General features: G+C 45.2%; 1 protein-coding gene and 1 long non-coding RNA gene across 4 annotated transcripts in view; one reads left to right on the plus strand and one right to left on the minus strand.

Annotated features, from left to right (window-relative positions):
* Positions 1–1,957: 1,957 nt before the first annotated feature.
* LOC118002319 lies at positions 1,958–15,886 on the minus strand. Its single transcript, XR_004677018.1, has 4 exons — positions 15,780–15,886; positions 6,241–6,420; positions 5,522–5,708; positions 1,958–2,726 (listed from the first exon to the last, which is right to left on the minus strand). It is a non-coding gene; the product is annotated as an uncharacterized LOC118002319 (long non-coding RNA).
* A 188-nt stretch (positions 15,887–16,074) lies between these two features.
* The window catches only part of STON2 (stonin 2), a 138,421-nt gene continuing 133,515 nt past the window's right edge, over positions 16,075–20,980 (plus strand). The window contains exons 1-2 of one of the 3 annotated variants that reach the window (XM_034992297.1): positions 16,075–16,201; positions 16,990–17,079. The gene's annotated coding sequence lies outside the window, so the exon portion shown is untranslated. Of the gene's footprint in view, positions 16,202–16,639; positions 17,080–20,980 lie in introns of those variants that run through there. The other 2 variants (XM_034992301.1, XM_034992300.1) reach the window with 2 other exon arrangements.

The raw sequence follows: 20,980 nt of genomic DNA on the forward strand, positions 1-20,980 counted from the left end.
TTTCCATAACACCTCCCCAACTGGAAGGAAACTCTGTGACGAGCTCGAAAATGGAGCTTCCTGGACTTCCCATTTTCATCTCTCTGCTTAAGCACACAGGTAATTCCCACATGGCCAGATGTGAATCCCCACTGTGGTTTTATACAATGACTTTTCACACTTGCCACAGTAACTTCTGTTCTTGGGCAAAGAGTCCCTGCCTGGTTTGGTGAATATCCTGCAGCCAAAACTTCCCCCAACATTCTTGCCTTCAATGACTCATTTCCTAGACATGGAATATCATAAGCCAGTGAGGAGCTCTTTACATGTGCAGTGTGCTGGATTCTTCCCCCTTCTGTCATTAAGGTTGCCACCCATTTGGATGAAGCCTCATTAAGCTCTTTTCTAAATTTACTCATCAGGTTGCCATCAACAGGTATTGAGTAAGTGTTAAGTATGGATTCATGCATTCAGCGCTGATTCCACTCTTGATAAAAACCCATGGCTTAGTCCAAAAGTCACTACTAGGGCACTTTGTTGATGATTAACTTGTATAAAATCATGAGCAAAACCCACAAAACCATAGAGGTCACTGACATTCTTTTCATAGGTTGTGGAATCACTATGAATATGGTAGCTTTTCCACAGTCAAAAGCGGTGACATCATTGTGTTGGTATTGTCATATCACCTTGAATTTGTCAAAACTCGATTTATTTATTTATTTATAAGATTTTATTTATTTATTTTGACAGAGAGAGAGAGCAAGAGAGAGAACACAAGTGGCGGGGGGGGGGGGGGGGGGGGGAGAAGCAGGCCTCCCAAAGAGCAGGGAGCCTGATGCGGGACTCAATCCCAGGACCCTGGGATCATGACCTGAGCCGAAGGCAGACGCTTAACAACTGAGCCACCCAGGTGCCCCAATACTCGATTTTTTTAAAGATTTAAAAAAATTTATTTTAGAGAGCAAGAGCACAGGGTGGAGGGTGGAGGCAGAGGGAGAGGAAGAGAATCTCCAGCAGACTCCCCGCTAAGCGAGGAGCCCAATCTGAGGCTTGATCCCACGACCCTGAGATCATGACCTGAGTTGGAATTAAGAGTCGGACGCTTAACTGACTGAGCCACCCAGGTTCCCCAGTATTTGATTTTTTAGTGCTTGCAAATATGGTCTTCAAAAATAACTCAGTTCTGCCACCTTAGCTTTGGTGGAAGGACCCAGATCTTTCTGTAGTCAATGTATCCTTGCTGAGAATGGGGACACAGTCTGAGGATCTGTGGGTGGAACTCAGGATGTAGCCCCTCCTGTTGTGGTGTTGGGGTTGTGAGGGGTTGTGATGGGTCAGGAGCATGGAGCTGGTAGGGAGGGAGAAGTCATAAGGGGTAGGACCCGTAGGGTTAGCGGGGCAGCTGACCTCAATAGGTCTCTCTTGGGTGATGGAGGACCTAATTCCCCATGTCAGCCTGCTGCAATCATAGTTAATAACTAAAGGGGGTACAATGTGGCTCCAGCACCAGGAGGCTGAACTTCTAGTCTTCCAGCTTCAGTAGGCACCAGTCTGAAGCCAATCCACTTTCTTCACAGAGGGTTTCTCTTTGTCCTCACCTAACAGCTCTTGCTGGTGGCCAAAACCCTTGGGGATTACCAAATCGTAGTATAACATTTTAAAAGACAATTCTTATCAATTTAGTTGTTAGTTGTCATTTTGATCTCTGGAGGAAAATAGCTGGTTGTACGTTTGAGAACTCGAAGTCTCCCATTCCTTTGACGCTTATGAGAACTTGTTCAAATTTCCAAATGGAAGCAGAATTAAATGGAAATGTAATACATTATATTTTAGATTTATTCTGGAAATAATGAAAAAGGAATTTATCATTAGGCTGGGGGTGGGGGAGGAAGGTCTCAGAATCATACTAGAAAAAGCTGAAACATTAGAGAGACTAAAGGTCTAGCTAATTGAAATTGTTAGCCCAGCTGTATGAAGCATTAGCCCTGTCACTCTATAAAGAGCCAAATCTCTAGGCCCACCAGTCAGCCAGAAGCAGGGTACTGATTGACAGCCTCCCTAGGGCTGTGTGGTTTGAGGGGGAAAGAAAAGGATTTAGGGCGGGCAGAATCAATAGATTCCATTACAAACACTATATTTATTTTGTGCTCTTAACCCATTTTTTCCCCAGGCAATCAATAATATTCATTCAAGTGCCCAGAATGTCCAGAGCCTTAAATTAAGGGTTCCAAGTCTTTCTCCCTTGAGGAGCTGACACCCTAGCCAGAGAATAGACACACTAACACACCCACTAGTAAACTTAGAAACTGAGATATGACCAAGTACAATCATACACACTTTAAAAATTTTTTTAAAAAAGAAGATACCCGAAACAGAACCTGAAACTATTCAGTTTGTGACCGTCCCTCTGACAGTGAGACAAAAAATCTACATCAATGATTCCCAACTTTTCCCAGTAGAAGGAATCCATTTTTTTTATTTCAATAACCTTTAACTAATAGTTGTCATATTTTTGTATATTCAGTTCTTGAACTAGGAAGGCCCACAGACGCATTTACCAGTGGCTTGCAATAACTCTGACTTCCACCAAGAGGCGTCAGCATACATGTTTTTAACCACGAATCTACAGAACGGCACACTATTTAGATTGATGATGTGACTTCTCGTAATTCTCTTAATTTGTTGCTAGGTCTCTCTTCACCATTAACGTAAGAATGGACTTTGAACAACGGTCGTGGAGATAGCTGTGGGATTAAAAAAAAAAAAGCATAGGCTCTGAAATCTAAAGACATGATTCTGGTTCCTCCTCTGTGTTTGTGGCTCTGTGATCTACACAAATTATCAACCTCGAGTTGAAACAATGGACATCCTAATAACCCATGCCCTGCCTTCTTCATAGGGTTGTTCTGAAGAGAGAATGTCTTTCACCTGAACTATTATTCAGCTTAATCCTCTGCAAAAATCTCACCCCTCAGTTAACAATAATGAATGTTAAGTGCCCCTTCAGGGACGAGTACATTGTAGATGCTACACAATTGTTCATTTCCTGCCCCCCTAAATATTTCCCCAGTAAAATAAAAGATCTAGATCCGCACTGTCCAATACAATAGTCATTTGCCCCATGCGTCTGCTGAATACTTGAAATGTGGCTAGTTTGAGGTGAGGTGTGCGTCAAGGGTAAAATTCACACCAATTTTCAAAGATTTAGCATGAAAAATAGATGTAGAATATTTTATTAATAGTTCTCACTCGATTATATGTTGGGATAATACTTTTGATATATCAGATTAAATAAGATATATTACTCAAATGAATGTGGTTACTGAAAATCTTAAATGATGTCTGTGACATGTGTCTTGACCATGCAGGTTTTCAACTTCTGTCCTGCTATGAGGTTCCATGTTTCAAACATAAACACTATGAGATGGGAAAAGAAGTTTCAGGGGAAGCTTGAAATTTAGCTATTCTGCTCCTTGGAAACTATCCTTCAGAAACACACTCATGAGTACCTGTATAGTGCCTGTGTTTATAGTATTGTGTATAGTTTGAAGAAAATACTGGAAACAGCTTAAATGTTCAACAGTTGGGGACTGATAACTAAACAACGGTACATTCTTATATCGGACATGTACGACTATTAAAAAGGCAAGACATTTTCCGTAAGAATCACCTGAAATGTTGTACCTAAAATTAATACAATGTTATATGTCAATTATATCTCAACTTCTAAAAATTAAAAAAATTAAGTAATCTCTACACCCAACGTGGGGCTCAAACTCATGACCCTGAGATCAAGAGTTCTATGCTCTTCCAAATGAGCCTGCCAGGTGCCCCTAAAAGTTTAAAAATTAAAAAAAAAAAGAACTACCCAAGACACTTATTAAAAATACAAATCCCTAAAAACTCCTCAGGCCTCCCTCTGAGAAATTCTGACTCAGCGGGTCTGGGGTGAGACTGTATGTTTAAAAAGTGCCCCCAGGAGATTCTGATTCCCAGACAAGTTTGAGACACTAAAATAATGTGTGTGTGTGTGTGTGTGTGTATGGAAAAGATATCCAAGATAGTGTTTGGGAAAATAGTACATGGTGACTTTTGTTTATAACACAGTAATTACGTGTCTGTGTAAATATACATATTTATGCATAGCAAAAGGTTTGGATGGCTATGAGCCCCGCCGAAACCTGTGGTTGCCTCTGGGAAGCGTAAGGGGAAGAGGAGACATCCTTTCCGTTTTCGCCTGGGTACTCCAACGTTTGTTTGTTATACATCATTGAAAGGGAGGAGAACGTGTGCTTTCGTCCGTTGCCAAGTGCTGGGGAGGGAGGCGCGGGCGAGGCTGCCCGCCGCGCTCACGGCCCGGCCACCTTGGGTTCCCCGGTGCCGGCGCGGCCAGGTCCTCCGCCGCAGCTCCGGCCTCGCCAGGGGCTCTTCTCCCTCCCCGGCCCGGCCGCGCGGGGGAGCCCGAAGCCGCCCTGAATTCAGGGCTGGGGAAGAGGGCTTTCGGGATCGCAGCTTGGCCAGAGGCGGAGCCAGGGCGGTGAGGTCACCAGCACAGCTGCGAACTATTTCAAGGAGACAGGTGGCCGTTCTGGCCTCGTCCTAGGCTGGGAGTTTGCTGAGACAGGCCATTGCAAGGGCGACCTCAGAGCCCAGCCTTAGAGCCTGTGTCTGGGAAAGGGGAGCGCAGGGTGACCCCCGAGCCTCAGGAGCCTGCAGAAAGTACCCCCCCGACCCCTCAACGAAGGGCGGTCTGGTGGGCCCCGGAGGCCACCAGCCGTTGAGCAGTCACCGGGGAGTTTCGGCAGTCCCGCGCAGAGCTGTACCCTATCAAACTGGAATGTCTAGGATGAGGTCTAGGCATCCTGGAAAGCTCCCAGGTGATTCCAATGTGCGGCCAAAGTGGGAGACCACTGGTAAAGACCAGTGGGTACTGCAGTTAAAGTCCCTGGATCTGTAGCATCCCCTGGAAGACTGTTAGAGATGCAGAGCCTTACGCCCCATCCTGGACCTAGTAATTCAGAACTTGCTTTCCTCCCCCCCAGGTCCCAAGAGATCTGTGGGCTCTTTAGGGTTTGGTGGGGCCAGGAGATAACACACAGGTTCTGGGGGCTTGTAAAATGTGTGGAATGCTAGCAAAGCTCTTGACTCCTGTGTGCTCCTCAGGGGCGCCTCTCAGAGCCTCATTCTCCTCACTGATAGAATGAAGATAATGAACTCTCCTTTTAGAGTGTTGTGATCATTAAATTTGACAACACCTGTAAAGTGCCTGGTCCTCAGCACTCAGGAAATATGAGCTCCTCGTTAGAATTGTTTTCGAGGGGCGCCTGGGTGGCTCAGTCGGTTAAGCGTCTGCCTTCGGCTCAGGTCATGGTCCCAGGGCCCTGGGATCGAGCCCCACATCGGGCTCCCCACTCTGCAGGAAGCCTGCTTCTCCCTCTCCCACTCCCCCTGCTTGTGTTCCCTCTCTTACTCTCTCTGTCAAATAAATAAATAAATAAAATCTTTAAAAAAAAAATTGCTTTTGATCCTGAGACAGAACCTGTTCATTTGGCCAGCCTGGTATTAGCATGTGTTGGCCAGGCTTGTTGTCCAGCTTGTCCCCCATCCCACCAGCCTTGAATGTCTTTTCTCTCCAGGGACTCAGATCAGAAGGTCTGTGGCTCAATCCAAACAGTCTCTGACTCCAGAGTTGTTTTTCCTGTTGAAATCATGTGATTGCTCCATCACTGGGGAAAAAAAAAAACAATAAAAGGGAGTAGGTTCTTATCATTGCCATGGAAGCTTTTCTGAGCCAGCTGGAGAAGAGAAGGGCTTGGGGAAGGGGTTTGCCAAATCTCCGCCTGCCTGGGCTTCTTGATTGCAGAATAGCCCCAGATTAAGTGTCTGAGAAGCCGTGTGAAGGCCCCGCCCTGGACGATGTGCAGAACGATATGCTTGAGAAGGACAAGTTGTGTACAAGGTTAAGCAACCCTGTGCTTTTAAGGGTCGTGTAGCTTCAGCCAATAATGGTACTGTTTCGTTTTGTTTTAAAGCACCATTCGTTCACTTAACAGTTCATTAAGCATTTTCTACGTGCCAGGCATTGCATTATCTCATTTCATCATTAAAGTTCCCCCTTGAGGCTGGTATTGCCCTCATTCTATAGGTAAGAAAATAGGCTCAGATGTTTGGTTCGAAGGCCCACCAGCCACTGAATGGCAGAATTGGGATTCAGATGAAAACTTTCCTGGACCTACCGCCCACTCTGGTTCACGTTACCTGACTGTTGCAGCCATGAGAGCTGGAGCTCTTTCTCGTTAAAGATGGGATGGTTTGTTATTCTTCGCGTGTTTTCCCCCTGGGGTTTAGAGGCACCATCTCCTGAAGGCCTCCGCCAGTCCCTTCATCCTCTGACAGGAAGCGGGTCAGTTCCACGATGAATCACAATTCTGCATTCGCCTGCAAAATACAAGAGTTTAAAATGATGCACCTTACTCTCTTTCAGCTTTCCATTTAAGAAACATTTATCAGGAATGTCAGGAAATACACAGATGACTAAAAAGGAGACATCAGTCCCACTTGAGAGATGGGAGCAGGAGAGAATGAGCTCTGGCCCCGGGGGGAGGGGAGAATAGTGGTTTTACGGGTCAAAAGGAGGGATTTCAGGCATAGGCAATGGCACATAGACATGGGATGTATCTCTGTGCTATTCTTTTTTTCCAGTTGCTAAAATCAAGGCCCCTTGAAATAATAGCCAATTGGGATTTTTAAGAACAAACTTTATTTTGAATTTTAAATGAATTCAGAATTATAATATTAATAGTACTGAATAATTTCTGGGGTTTTTTTAGAGAGGGGGCAAGGCAGGGGAGATGTGGAGGGAGGAGGCAGAGAATCTTAAGCAGGCTCCTCACCCAGCGTGAGCCCCACATAGGGCTCCATCTCATCACCCTGAGATCATGACGCGAGCTGAAATCAAGAGTCAGATGCACCACCCAGGCACCCCAATATTGAATAATTTCTAATACCATGTGCCACCCACCATCCTAAGCACTTAATGTACCTTAACTTACCCCTCACAAGGACCCATTTTACAGGTGAAGAAATTGAGACACAGAGAGGCTAAGCAACTTGCCTTACAACTATTACATGACTGAGCCAGGATTCAAACCCAAGCCTCTTGGCTCTCAATCTGTGCTCCCACCCACCTGCTATATTGTCTCTCAAATGCCAGATACCCTAACATATCGGTGCAGCCTCTGTCAAACTCATTTTTTTTAAAAGATTTTATTTATTTTAGAGAGAGAGAGTATGCACTTGCAAGGGGGGCGGGCAGGGGGAGAGAATCTCAAGCAGGCTTCATGCTGAGCACGGAGCCCTCAGGGCTCAATCTCACGACCCTGAGATCAAACCAAGAGGTGGACATTTAACTGAGAGTTACCCAGGCGCCCCTCTGTCAATCTCATTTTGAAAATTCTTTCTTATAATTTACTTCTAGTGCAGAGCAGGGCTGTATCCCAGGAGATGTGTAGCTCTACTACAAATATCTGTGTAGTAAAATAAAAATAATAGCTAATATTTATCAAGTATCTACTATATGTCAGAAACAGTGCTAAGTTCTTTATAAGCATCCCCTTATTCAATGCTCACCCAAATCCTCCAACGTAGGATTATTATTATCCCCACTTTATAAAATGGAACCAGGGCTCAGAAACCAAACTAGCATCCCACAGCTGGGAGGAGGCAGAGCTGGGGGTCAATCCCAGGTTGTCTAAAATCAGTTTTCCCTCCCAAAAATATTCCCATGGTGCCTCTTTATCTTGGGGGGTCATTTAGTTTCCTCCTTCTTAGTTTTCTTATATTTCAAGTAAAACTAATAAAAATAATATCTGTGTGCAGTTGTATATATCACAAAGGATACTCAGGGGTTCAATCTCATTTGACTCTCACAGCAACCTTATCAAGGTAGAAAACACATCTTCCAGCCAGGTCTTCTCTTGAACGCCACATATCTAATCACTGCATTCCTAGAATGCTATCTCTCTCAGTGTTGACCACACCCCTGCCTGCACACACTGCCCCTAGTGGGGAGGAGAGGATGGATGAGAAGAGCACAAGGAATATCCATCCCTCATCTACATGGCTGAAGACTGACCAGGGAGGGCAAGATGTCACTGCATCGGTCAGAGGCAAGAGAGGACCCCAATCAGAAGGGCCTGCTGGCATTGTGGAGTTGGAAATCCCTGGGAGGGATTCACCACCCCTGAAAACCTGGTGGGAAACCCATGGAGAGGATGGGGTAACTGCCCTGGGTGACAGCACAGAGTGAAGAATGCCTGCCCCCACCCCAGGTGCCCTCAGGTAGATCAGAAGCAGCACTGCAGTTGGAATATGGCCAGTCAAGACCAATGCATGGCCTACACATGAAGTTTAAGCCAACATTTGGCAGAGAACTGTCAGTAACCCAGAGCCCTAAATTCATCCTGTGTATGATGTGAGAGTCACCCCAAATCAGCATGCCAGCACCATTCTGGCAGCCCAATCTTGGGCAGTCCTGCAAAGGAAGTAACACAGAGGCCAGTGAGGCAATCTACGCTCCAGGTCACTCTCCTGGATGGAGGATCCAGCCATGGGCTACTAAAGAGATCCCATAGGTATGAATCTAAGAGCTTTTCAGGGCCTCTCATCAATTCCATGTGCAGAATAGAGGGTCCAAGAGTGCCCAAAGCAAGAAATGTAATGAGGGAAGAGGTACATTTGGATCCTTGCCTAGGCTCAAGATACCCCAACTAGATAGCGTGTTAGCCCTAGCCAGTCTCCAGAACAAATAGGAAAATTGTGGGGAAAGCCAGTGCCCCATTTACTAAGGGCAATACTGCGAGCAATACAAGTACTTTTCACAGTTATGGAAAAGCCCTAGACTGCACTAGTTTTGCCAGCCTCTCTTGCAGCTAGGGATGGCCATGCAGCTCACTTCTAGCCAATGGGATATAAAGGGAAGTTTACCAGATGGGGAGGAAGGGGTGTTTGAGAAAGATTTTCCTCCCTGATAAAGGAAAACTTCTCTCTCACCTCAGTCCACTTTCTTCCTTTCTTGTATATGCTTTTCTGAAGATGAGATACCTGGAGTTGTGGCAACTATCTTGCATTCACAAGACAAGCAGCCTAAGATAAAGTCAAAAGCCAAGGGTGGAAGAACAGAAAAAGCCTAGGTCCTTTAGATGTCATGGAACATCATACCTTGGGGCTGCCAGCATCCAGACTGTTTATGTCAGACAATTACATGTCTTTACTGCTTGAACCATTATAACTGGTTATTCTGATACTTGCAGCTGGGAAGCATTCCTAACTTAAATATAGGCTATAATCATCCAACTCAAGAGTGGGCTAGACGTTGATGACCAACATGCCGAGATTGAAAGAATCTCTTTTGAAAAGGAGCTTCCAGTCTAGAAAAGAAATAAATATGCAAACAGATATGACCCCATGATGCCTAGTAACATTTGAAAAGGTGCATAGGTCCAGTCAATTACCTAAGAGAATTCAATCTTATTTGGCCAAGTACGATCACAGATGGACATTCATGGATGGTGGAAAACATTCCTTTATGGACCTGCCTCTCATTCACAGAGATTCAATGACAGATAGGGTCCTACAGTCCCTTCTCTCCCAGACCTCCCTTCTTTCTCTGAATCTCCCCTCTGTGTGTTCCTCAGTCTTTTCTGCTGCATATCCAGGTACCATCTCCCCCTTGGTGGTTGCTGTTTATGGGGTGCATTTCTAGTTCCATCCTGGTTGAGCAGCGGAAGAGAGTTCTTGCAGTTGGCAGTTTTTTAAAGTTCTTCTTAGGATTCAATGTGCTTAAAAAAATTCTTCATAGTGGAACATCTGAAACTTAAAAGCCCTTTTTTCACTCAATATCGACTTTACTTAGGGCATAGTGTCAATAGGTTGTTATGGTCTAAGTTTCCCTTCCCATCAGGTGGTAAATGGAATAATCAAAACAGGCAAAGAAGACAGAACACCATTTCTCACACAAAAATGTCAAGATGACAAAGATACTTGTTGGAAATTGGGTCCAGTGTTACAAGATGCAGGAAGGCATAAAAGAAGGGGCACCTTTGTTGGCTTGGAAGAGACAGGGAAGGCTTCACAAAAGAGTAGCATTTGTGTTGGGACTTCAAGGATGATTAGGAATGTATTAGGATACTTGATGATAAATAACAAACTCAACTAAAAATAGTTTAGGAAAAAGACTGAATTGTAAAGATATTGGGTCTCTTTCACAACATAAAAGGAAAAGGTGAATGTCTTGAAAGAAGGAGGGGCAAGGAAATAGCTGGTCTACAGCACAAATGGAGTGGAGAATCTCTTTCTGCTTTGTTTGCCTGTTTCTCTCTGCATCTTAAGGCAGAGAAAGAGCGATGCCAATTTTTTGCTCTTCATAGGAAATTCTCAGGAACTTTGGCTGGCTCACCCTGGTTCAGTGGACTACCTGTAGACCAACCAGCTGTGATAAGAGGTGTGGAGTCATGTGAGAATTTGTCGGTGCCTGACAGAGACACATGGGTGAGGCAGTGGAAGAAGATCCCCCAGAAAAAAAGAGGCAGGTGTTTTAGAAGGAATCCTGTTGTGGTTTGGAGCTGATATGTCTTGCTATGTGCACGTGTGTGTATGTCTATGTATTTGTAGGGTACTAGGCAGATAAATAGAAATGAGCACAGAAGGGAAATGAAAGATGATAAGGTGGGTGTAGTTGGGGAATAGCATGCCATGTAGAGGGAATAGCACAGAGACATGAGAGTCTATGGTGCACTCTGAGAACTACAAATAGTTCTGTATTGGTGGAATAAAGTTAAAGAGGATAAGAGTTGAAGGTAGAGAGGTAGGCTAAGCCTGATCCAGGATGATCTTGTAACCCATGGTAAGGAACTAAGATTTCTTAGGTAATGAAATCCTATTGAAGGATTTTGAATAGGGGAGAGAAATAATCACATTGAGTTAGATCATTCTGATACCTATGAGATACCTATGAGAAGGATGGATCAGAGCAGTGTTTACAAATATGTGGTACCCAGCATGAGCAGACTTTATTTGGTGCAGAAGCTGGTTGTAGCTGGTTGTAAGTGGAATGGAAAAGGGACATTAAATTTCATTAGCTCAGGTAGTGAGAGAGTTATTCTTTTTGCAATTCTCTTTCAGTCTGTTTGATTTAGCCAAGGAGAAATGATCACTTTGGTGCTGATGTCTTTAATACCTCTCTTGATATTTCTCTTTATGAAAGAAAGAGCAGGGCCTCAAACTCCGAACTTTTGCAGCCAACAATAGCCAGCTAAGATTAGATAATGTGGTTTTACTTTCATTGTACTATTTTTGTGGTTAACATTCTATTTATGGCAAGTGATACTTGTTTTTCACGGATGGTAATGAGATAAAAATTCCTTTTCAATGAAGCTGAGCTAGAGGAGAGCCAATGCAAAGAAAAAAGTACATGATAGTGCAGATGATACATGGATATGGAAAGACTAGTGACAGTGAGACACAAATGACTGAGATTTGGGATACACTGGAAAAGAAGAAAATAAGATTAAACACAAGAGACCGGTAAGAAGGATATTGCAATAGTAGAGGAAGAGAGATTTTGAATTCCTTGAGATCAGAGAGCCTTATATTTATTTTGTTTTGCACTCAGGAATAAGCCTTGCACTCAGGCAACAAGAATGACCGTCCAGTTAGTACCCTTATCAGCAATGCAAAACACTGTCACAGATGTTGAATTGGATCTTGATGTTAATTCATTCTTTCAAACATTGGTCCTCAAAACTTCCAATATACTACCTCAAATACAATTTTGGAAGGTGGGCAGTATAAATGAATTACATTTTTAAAAATGTTCTAAAAACTTACTCGTCCTTCAATTTCCTTTAGCTTAAATGTCACCTCCTCTGAGAAACCCTCCCTGATTTCTGTGTACACCCAGCTGCTCCTTGCCCTGGGCTTTCAATGAAACTTCCTACACATTTAGGCCAAACTTTGCAGAATAATTTCTTTGTGTGCCTCTTCATTAGGCTCTAAACTTCCCAGTGACCCTATCTTTCTTTTTATCCACAGCTCCTAGGACTGTTCTGGCAGAAAAATAAGCAGAAGCTCAATAAACATTTGTGCAACAAATGAATCTTGCTGTGGGGACACCACATTAAGGAAGAACACTTAGAAAGTCATTACATTTGATCGATTTCAAATTCAGTGAAAGTTCAAAGAAGAGAAAGATCAACATGAACTCGAAGGTGTATTGAAGGAGTTAAGGATGTTACAAGGCTTCGCTTGGAAACAGGAAATCTAAATAAAGATTCTTCAACATCACTTCAGCATCCTAATAGCAAGATTTCCCACTCAATAGAGTGTGTGTGTGTGTGTGGGGGGATACTGGAGGGAAGGAAGTAAGGAGCCAGGTCCTTATGAGGGATTTCTCTTGTGTCTTCTCCCTGCCTGCCTTCTTGAGACCAACCCTTTGGAATTTGGCTGACGTTGTCTACAGTCCCTCTTCCCAGAATTCCACAGAGTGCGTGGTGCATAAATATTTGTGGAATGGAAGCACCTTGCCATAAAAACAAAACTAAATGCTGTATTATTGACTGAAGTTCATTAAGTGTTCATAGAAGGGAGAAGGGTGGGAGCGGTGAGATCTTATTGAAGGATTTCTAGTGGATACAGGCTGGAGTCAGGCTAGGGAACATAAAGACATTGACTCTCCCACTCCGATACCCTCCAGTATTTTTCCATATGGCCAGTTAGGATGACTTCAGTCCTCTAAACCAGCAAAAGCTACACTTAGAGTAGAGTAGCCAATAGCCACATGTGGCTATTTAAATTTAAATGCAATTAAAATTCAGTTCTTCAGTGGTACTAACCACATTTCACATGTCCAATAGCCACATATGCTAGTGGCTTCCAAATTGGGTAGCTTAGATAAAGAACATTTCCATTATAGAATGTTTGATTGGACAATGCGGATCTATGGAGTAAATCCCCTCTCGGTTGCTGACGGTGGGAGCATGGAGGTGAGACAAGCCAACTTTTAACTGTGTTTTATAGGCTTTTCTGTTCTTCTACACTTTTACACTGTCGGTTACTAACACTTCAGGATTTAACTAACATTTTCTTCATTGATGGTTTCCAAACTCTCTGAATGCCTGCTGTGTGCACGTTTTGTTTTGCTTTTTACAGCTCGGTGGTTTTTAGTATATTCACAAAGTTTTGCACCCATAACCACTATTTAATTCCAGAACATTTTCATCAACCCAAGAGGAAACCCCATATCCACTCAGCAGTCACTCTCCATTTCTCCTTCCCCTGACCCCTTGGCAACCACAAATCTGCTTTCAGTCTATATAGATTTGCTTATTCTGGATATTTCATCTAAATGGAAACATACAATATGTGGCCTTTTGTTTCTGGCTTCTTTTACTTAGCATAATATTTCCCAGGTTCATCCATTTTGTAGCATGTATCAGTCTTCATTCCTTTTTATGGTTGAATAATATTCCATTGTGTGGATGTACCACATTTTGTTTACCTATTCATCAGCTAGTGGATATTTGGGTTATTTCAATTTTATAGCTATTATAAATAATGTTGCTAAGAATATTCACGTACAAGTTTCTGCATGGGCATATGTTTTAAATTCTCTTGAGTATGTACCAAGGAGTAGAATTACTGGGTCTTAAGGTAACTCTGTTTAACTCTTTGAGAACCACCAAACTATTTTCTAAATTAGCTGCATCATTTCATCTTGTGTAGATGTCAGACCTTATTCTTCTCTTTACCTGACAGTGCCTAACATATAGAAACTACCTATTCACTATTAGACTGGGCAGATGATTACTTTGACTACCATCAAATATCCAGCCAGCCTGGCACTGGAGGATGCCCTGTTGAACGGCATAGGGATGTGGCCCCAGTCTCCTTAATGCCACTCTATTACCTGTAAGGAATTTTAGTCAATCAGTTTGTTGAGTACTTGCTACTGAGTTCCATGTACTAGGCCAGGCATTGGTAACGAGTTGGAATATTGTTGCTTTGTATTGGAATGAGAATATAACAGGGGCAAGGGGATCACTACCTTTGCCTGGGACAGTTAGTGAAAGCCTCACCGAGGACAGGACATTTTCGTTGAGTCTTGAGTGCTAAATAGGAGTCACCACAGAAGAAATGTGATGCAGGAGGCACAACTAAGCAAACATTTTGCGAGATGAGATAGGGGACAGACAGATTCATAAACAGTTCCTGCCCACGAGAAGATTCCAGGGTAGTCATAGTGGAATCCAGATTCTTCTTTCACTTATCCTTCAGAAGGCTAAGTTTAGTGTGATGCAACCAGGGCTATTGATTTAAGAAATTATCTTGGGTCAACATAGTTCTCCACCTAAAATAGCCTTTCTTCTTTGGAGTGATAGTGTGACCAATCCAAATGGAACTTCTGCTTTGGCAAAAGCCACAGCTATGAAAAGTGAGCAACTGGAATGATGGGCTGATGTCTCCTTGTGCTTCTGAAGCTTGGAGAGGGATGCTGGTATAAGAACCTTCCTCACACAGTCTATTTTGCTATGGTGTTCCCATCAGGTGAGGCTCCACCCAGGCCAGTCCATCTTTTCAATATAGAGTGAACTGATCGCTCATCCATTGAAATAAACTGGGAAAACTGAGCTAATTTCCTTCTAGGGTCCTGGGCTCCTCAAAGTAAATGACGTTAAGCTTACTCTAGGGTAAAAATCAAGCTGTTCAGAGTCGGTCAAGCTGGTTTTCACTCCGGTCTTTCTCTACCAACCCAAATTTCTCCCTCTAGAGTTCTGTCAACATAGGAGAATAGAACTAGAGGAAATACTTGTAGGAAAATGGTTACATATTTGTTTTCAAGGTATTAGCGCAACCAAAGTCAAAGATGCTAAAATATAAACTGTGCTACTTTTTTCTACTCACTGTTACCTGGATACTTAGAGGGGGCTCCTTTTATGAGTGGTAAAACAAAGTTCTGGCAGAACGCTGAATTTATAGTGGTTCTTCCTATTCTTTAGAAAGGCCCAGTTCAGGTGAGACAAAATGTTGGGAGGGCTAAAGAACTATGGGAGAAGAAATGGAAGATAGGAACAATTTTAATTCGCTATGCTCTCTCTCCGTTCTAACCTGCGTCTCTTAACTGCAGTGTGGAATGACTGCTGGTGTGTCTTCCAGATGAAAATCTCTTACACTCTAGGCTGATGTCACTTGGTCATACGTTTCACAGGACATGTGGACATCTTTAGATCAGCTGTTTATTGTACTTATGTATTAATATATGCAAAGCACTTAGAAAAGTGCCCGGCAAACAATATGTGCCATAGAAAAGTTAGGGTTATTATTATTATAATTATTATTATTACAATTACCATTATCATTTAGCCTTGTCTCCCTAGCTAAGTATTAAGGTCCTTGTAAATGAAGATCTATCTCACCATCTTTCTCGCTCTTACTAATTTGTTAACGTGATTAGGACCTCGCACAAGTCGCTTCCCTTTTGGGAACTCTGGTTGGACCACACGGAGATAGATTGTGCGTCAAGTCCAACCTAAGTCCACAAACACAATTTGGCGCCCACTGTTTACAAGCCACTGTCCTGCGTCCTACGCCTTTTTTTCAGTAAAATGTATAAAAATGAACACGAAGTCAAAAACCCATGTAGGAGTGAGGCCGGAGAAGCAAGAATCCCCACCGTCCGGCCTTGGTATGGGGTGTGGGAGAGACTCCAGGGCGATCCCCACTCCCCGCCACCCTCACGCTACTTGTGCTACTTTCCGCTCCATCGCGTGCTTCCACAACCGGCCTCACTCGGCGCAGAGGGGCAGGATCCCGGTTTCGTGTCTGTCTCGGTCCGGAGGTGCAGCGGGGACGCGAGACAGCGGCGCCGGGGGCACCGGGAGCAGGTCCAGGCTGCGCCCCGCCCATCCCACCGCCCCGGCTCTCGGCCACCCAATCAGGGCGCGGCTCGGGCGCGCGCCGCGGCCAATCAGGAGCGGCGGGAGCGGCGCCAGGAGCCGGCGGGCGCGGAGCGAGCCTAGAGAGTCGGGAGCAGGCGGCGGCGCTGCGACCGCGAGGGAGGGCAGCGAGGGCCGCGGGGCCGGGCGAGGATCCCCCGGCCAGCCCTGCTCGCTGTACCGCGGCGGCGTTCCGGCCGACGCTTGGGAGCCTGCAGGCGGCGTCGCAGGTAACAGCGCCCGCGTCCCGCGGTGGAGGGCGAGCGTGCCCGGCCGGTGGGGCTCCGCAGGTGGAGCGAGCGAGGGGTGGGGGCGGGGGCGGGCCGCCCGCGAGGTCCTAGCGCCGCGGGTGCTGCCCCTCGCCCCTCGGGCCCTGCCCCCGCCCCGCGGGCCCCCACACCTCCGCGCGTTCCTCGGTCGGAGCCCCGGGGAGGCGCGACATTTCCACCAGCCCGCGGTGTCGAGGGGTGGGAGGGGGTGAGGTGAGCCCGCCCAAGGTGGGCGAGGTGGGGGGGTGTCGGGGAAGACACCTGCGAACCCCTCACCCCTACGCGGACACTATTTGAGGACGGGTGTCTTCCCTGAAATGTGAGTCCCCGCGACATCTTTATTGGCCCGAGTGGGGAGGCGACAACAGGTGTCCCTGGGGACGGTGCCTCACCCCCCCCCCCCCCCCGCGTGAAATCCCGGCCTTGGCGTTCCGCCCCACCTTCGGGGTGTCCGGAGACAGGACCCCTGCCTGGCCTCTCAGGCGCGCTGCCCGCTGGACAGCGCCCAGAGGCGGCCTGGACCCGGCAGACCCGGGCTTTGGATGGAGTTTCCTACGCGCGTTGCCAAGCAATTTGCTGGACACCCGCCTCTTGCTGGGTGAAGAAGAGTTGAAGATGAGAGATAGAGAGAGACCGAGAGAGAGGGAAAGAGAGAGAGAGAGAGAGAATGTGTTAAGTGCATGTGTTGTCCCTACTGAAAGGAGCTCCCTAAGGGCTGTGGGTGAATCATTAACTGTCGTCTTGTGCAGCTACTGGCCTCTGAAAGGGAGAGACAGCCTTTCTCTCAGGCAGATCCTTCATGCTCTATGTGCCTCACTCTCCTCATCTGTAAGGTGGCGGTAAGTGATTTCACCTGCTCGATAGCTTCCTTTCGAGGATTAAGTAAACCAATGCCCGAAAAACACAGAGCCCAGTGCTAAGTACCCAGTAAATGCTGGCTCTTATTTGTTATACGAAGTGGATGGTCTTTTAAAGAGTAAATCAGATGTGTCCTAACTGGCCTAGTGACCATTTGGAGCTCTGAACAGCTTTCTAAACTCAAAGGGGAAAAATGCTATTATTAATGTTTCTGATGGTATCATTTAAAGGTAATACATCCTTTGAGGGATTAAAAAAAACTCCATTGGAATGGTGAAAGAGATAAATGGATTCCAATTAGTAACTGAGAAAAGCTTTGTAATCTTGAAAAAATTGTTATGAGTGTCGTGTGAGAAGAATATCTTGGTACTTTGTTGACTGCTCATCTTTGATTGGTATGGCTGATGGGGGAGGATTTGAAGGTTCTTATACTTTCCAGTCCTCCCTTAGACAAGTTTAAAGAGTGGGAAAGGAGGAGAAAAATAAAAAGCCCAACCGCACAACAAAGAGCCAGCAGCTCATGGAAACCTAAAATTGCCCTTCCCACTTTAGGCAGTTATGCCGGTGTCTGACCGGGGTGGTCTGGTGCAGTTCTTTGCCACTGTGTCACTTTTCTATCCTTGTTCTTTTCCTTGTTCATTTACCGAAAAATATCAATATGTAGCTGACTTACTTGGAATTCTGAACCCTCTGCTCCTTAACATCCTATCCTGTGACAAACCCAAAAGGACCTTTCCTAAGGTTCCCAAGGCAGTGTCAGTGGGAGTCTGCCTGGCTTAGCACACCACACTACCTGGGAAAGGTACAGACAAAATGCTTCAGTTCTGCAAGCACCCCAGTGCTTTTGCCAAGAACCTTCGAATAAATCCATCCACTTAGAGGAAGTGATTATCTTCTCAGGGGGTAAGAAGCCCACTTCCAGATGCAAGTCTTTCAAGTGTCAAATTAATTCCACAACCTTTTAAGTTGTTGATAAGTAGACTTTTACTCTCTCCACCAGAATGGGATGATCTGAAAGCTTGCTGATGGAGGAGGGAGGGAGGTGTGTGGGGCACGAGAAAGATTGCTGAGCTCAGAGCCAGACCCACACTCGGTGAAAACTGTTTCTGTGGCTGGGAAACGTAGACAAGTTGCCTTGCTTTTCTGAGCCAAAGTCTCCCACTCTGTAAAATGACGGCTCTTTTTTTTTTTTTTTTTAAGAGGAGTTGTTCTAAAGATGGTGCTAATGAATGCAAAGTTCCAAGGACATAATTACAGGTCTGTAGCATCCAAAGGGGATCCTACAGGTAGGAGTTGATCAGTTATACTTAGGAACGAAAAAAGACTTGATTGAGGGGATAACACCTGAGCTGAGTGTAGAATGATGAGCAAATCTCTTGTGCAGATAGGATTGAGGTGGGATTGGAAGGAAAGGTAGAACAGAGGAGGAAGACATTCCAGACAGAGGGAATATGGGGGATCAAATGTGCCGTAATGGTCAGCTTAAGTAAAATAACAAATAACCCCCAAATCTCAGTGACTTACAGGGCTTATTTCTCACTTATGCTGCAAGTCCAGTGCAGGTCAGTTATGGTTCTGCTCCTTATCTGTTTTCATTCTGAGACACACACCCCCCACCGAGGCTTAAGAAACAGCCTCTTTTTGGGACAATACTGATCTTATTTATGGGAATGGGAAAAAAGAGAACATGATAAAACAAAAGTATGGCACTTAATATCTGCTCAGAAGTAGCAGCAGACATCACTTCAACTCTTATACTCTTGGCCAAGGTAAGTCACATAGCCAAACCCCATGTCAGTGGGATGGGGAAATACGAACCTCCTGCAGACAGTGAGGTATGGCTGAGTAGGAGGGAAAGTGCAGAAGGAAACGGCCAGGGAGGTGGCCCAGAGGCAGATGATGAAGGGCCCTGGGTCCTGTGCCAGGGGTTTGGAACTTTATCTTATGGGCATGGAGCAGCCACTGAAGGGTTTTTAAGTTGGGGTTTGACATGGTCAGATTTTTCAGGCCAAGCACATGTCTCTAGTGGCAATGTGGGGAGAAGACTGAAATAGGTGAGATTAAAAGTGAGATGGTAAGGGCCCGAATGAATTCAGCAGCCTTAAATATCTCTCACTATCTGTCACATGACTTGAGATTCCACTGCTAGAAAATTACTCCCTTCTTTGTAAGTCCTCTCCTAAAATGCACATGCTCTCTCATCTTTTTTTTTTTTTTTAAAGATTTTATTTATTTATTTAACAGAGAGAGAGCACAAGTAGGGGAGCAGCAGGCAGAGGGAGAGGGAGAAGCAGCCTCCCCACTGAGCAGGGAGCCTGATGTGAGGCTCGATCCCAGGACTCTGGGATCAGGACCTGAGCCGAAGGCAGATGCTTAACCGACTGAACCACCCAGGTGCCCCCATGCTCTCTCATCTTAATGTCATCTAAAGCTGCGGTTCTCAAACTCTAGTGTGCCTCAGAATCACCCGGAGCCCTTGAGAAAACACAGATTTGTGGATCCCACCCCTAGAGTTCCTTAATCAGTAGGTCTGGGGTGGCACCTGGGAATTAGCATTTCTGACAAGCGCTCAGGTGATGCTGATGCTGCCAGTCCAGAGTCCACACTTGGAAAACCACAGTGCTAAAGGGAGAAATTAAGATGTGGTTGAGGGAAAGGCCTGAATAGCAGGGCCTAATGGAAGGAGGAGGAGTCTGGAAGGTCCCAGCATTCTCCATTTGGCAGATTTGCTGAAGGCTGGCAGTGACAGTGGGGTCTGTAAGAGTGACTGAGTCTCTAGGTTTTTATTACATGGTGGATGTAATTCTCACCCAGAGGAAATGAAAGAAGCTTGGATTCACAGAAGAAGCATATAAGTGCTACTTTATCCCCTCCCTTTGTAATTCTGCCCTGATTACTCCCTGGCCCTCCCACCCACCATCAGTGAGCACACACCCTTTTGTCTGTCTCGAGACCTCTCACTCAAGTCTGTCAGCGTACATCAGTCCTGATCCATCACACTTCTGCTCATCTCAGCTTTAATTTCTTCTGGAACTGGGGTTTGCTCACTGGGTGGACATTTGGCTGAATTTTTAAATAGCCAGACCAAGAAATTTCTTGCTTCACTTGAGGTCATCTTCATGAATAAACATCTGTACCATATGATCATGCAAAGTGTGATCAACCTTCCCAAGATAAATAACCCCCTGAGAACTCAAGATGTCCATAGTTTAGCTTATACTCATGGGTGGAGCAGGTCGCAACAATGACTCACCGCTCCTGTAATGAGAGAGTATTCCAAGAGTGGACGTGAAGGAGAAAATATGTTGGCATGTACAACATGACACGGGAAATAAAACACAGTGAGGGTTTGTTTTCTTTGTCACTCTATTTTTCTCAATTCTGGATGTGGAAGAAGTGTTACCCCTGCCAGGGTCCTGATAATCAGTGACATGCCTGCCCACACTATGTGAATACATGACATACTTTCAGAGTCAGCATTTTGAGTGCTGGCTAGCAGGTTACAGTATTTGTTTTGAGGTGGTATGAGAGTAAAACGGTCCATTGGGGTGGATAGACTGTACTAGGAAGTACGTGAGCATGAAATTTGTATCAAGTAAGAAATGTCAGGGTGGCCCTGGACTATAAAATGAGATGTGAATAATATTTGAAAAGACTCTTTCCCTAATTGTGATTTGACAAACCACACTTACAAGGTGTGCTTTCTGAAACAGCAGAATGCCCGAGGATTCTGCACACCTCCAGAGGTGGATGAGAAAGTTTGGAGCTATGACCTATAGCCAGGAGGCCTGAGGCCATCTCTGCTGGCCTGTTTCCTCGCCAGGTAATTTTGGAACAGCCAGTTGTTCCACTTCCTCCTGTGGACTTGGCCTCCCCTTGGTC

Source organism: Mirounga leonina, unplaced genomic scaffold (assembly GCF_011800145.1).
Source record: "Mirounga leonina isolate KUSES-001 unplaced genomic scaffold, KU_Mleo_1.0 Mir_82, whole genome shotgun sequence".
NCBI lineage: Eukaryota > Metazoa > Chordata > Mammalia > Carnivora > Phocidae > Mirounga > Mirounga leonina.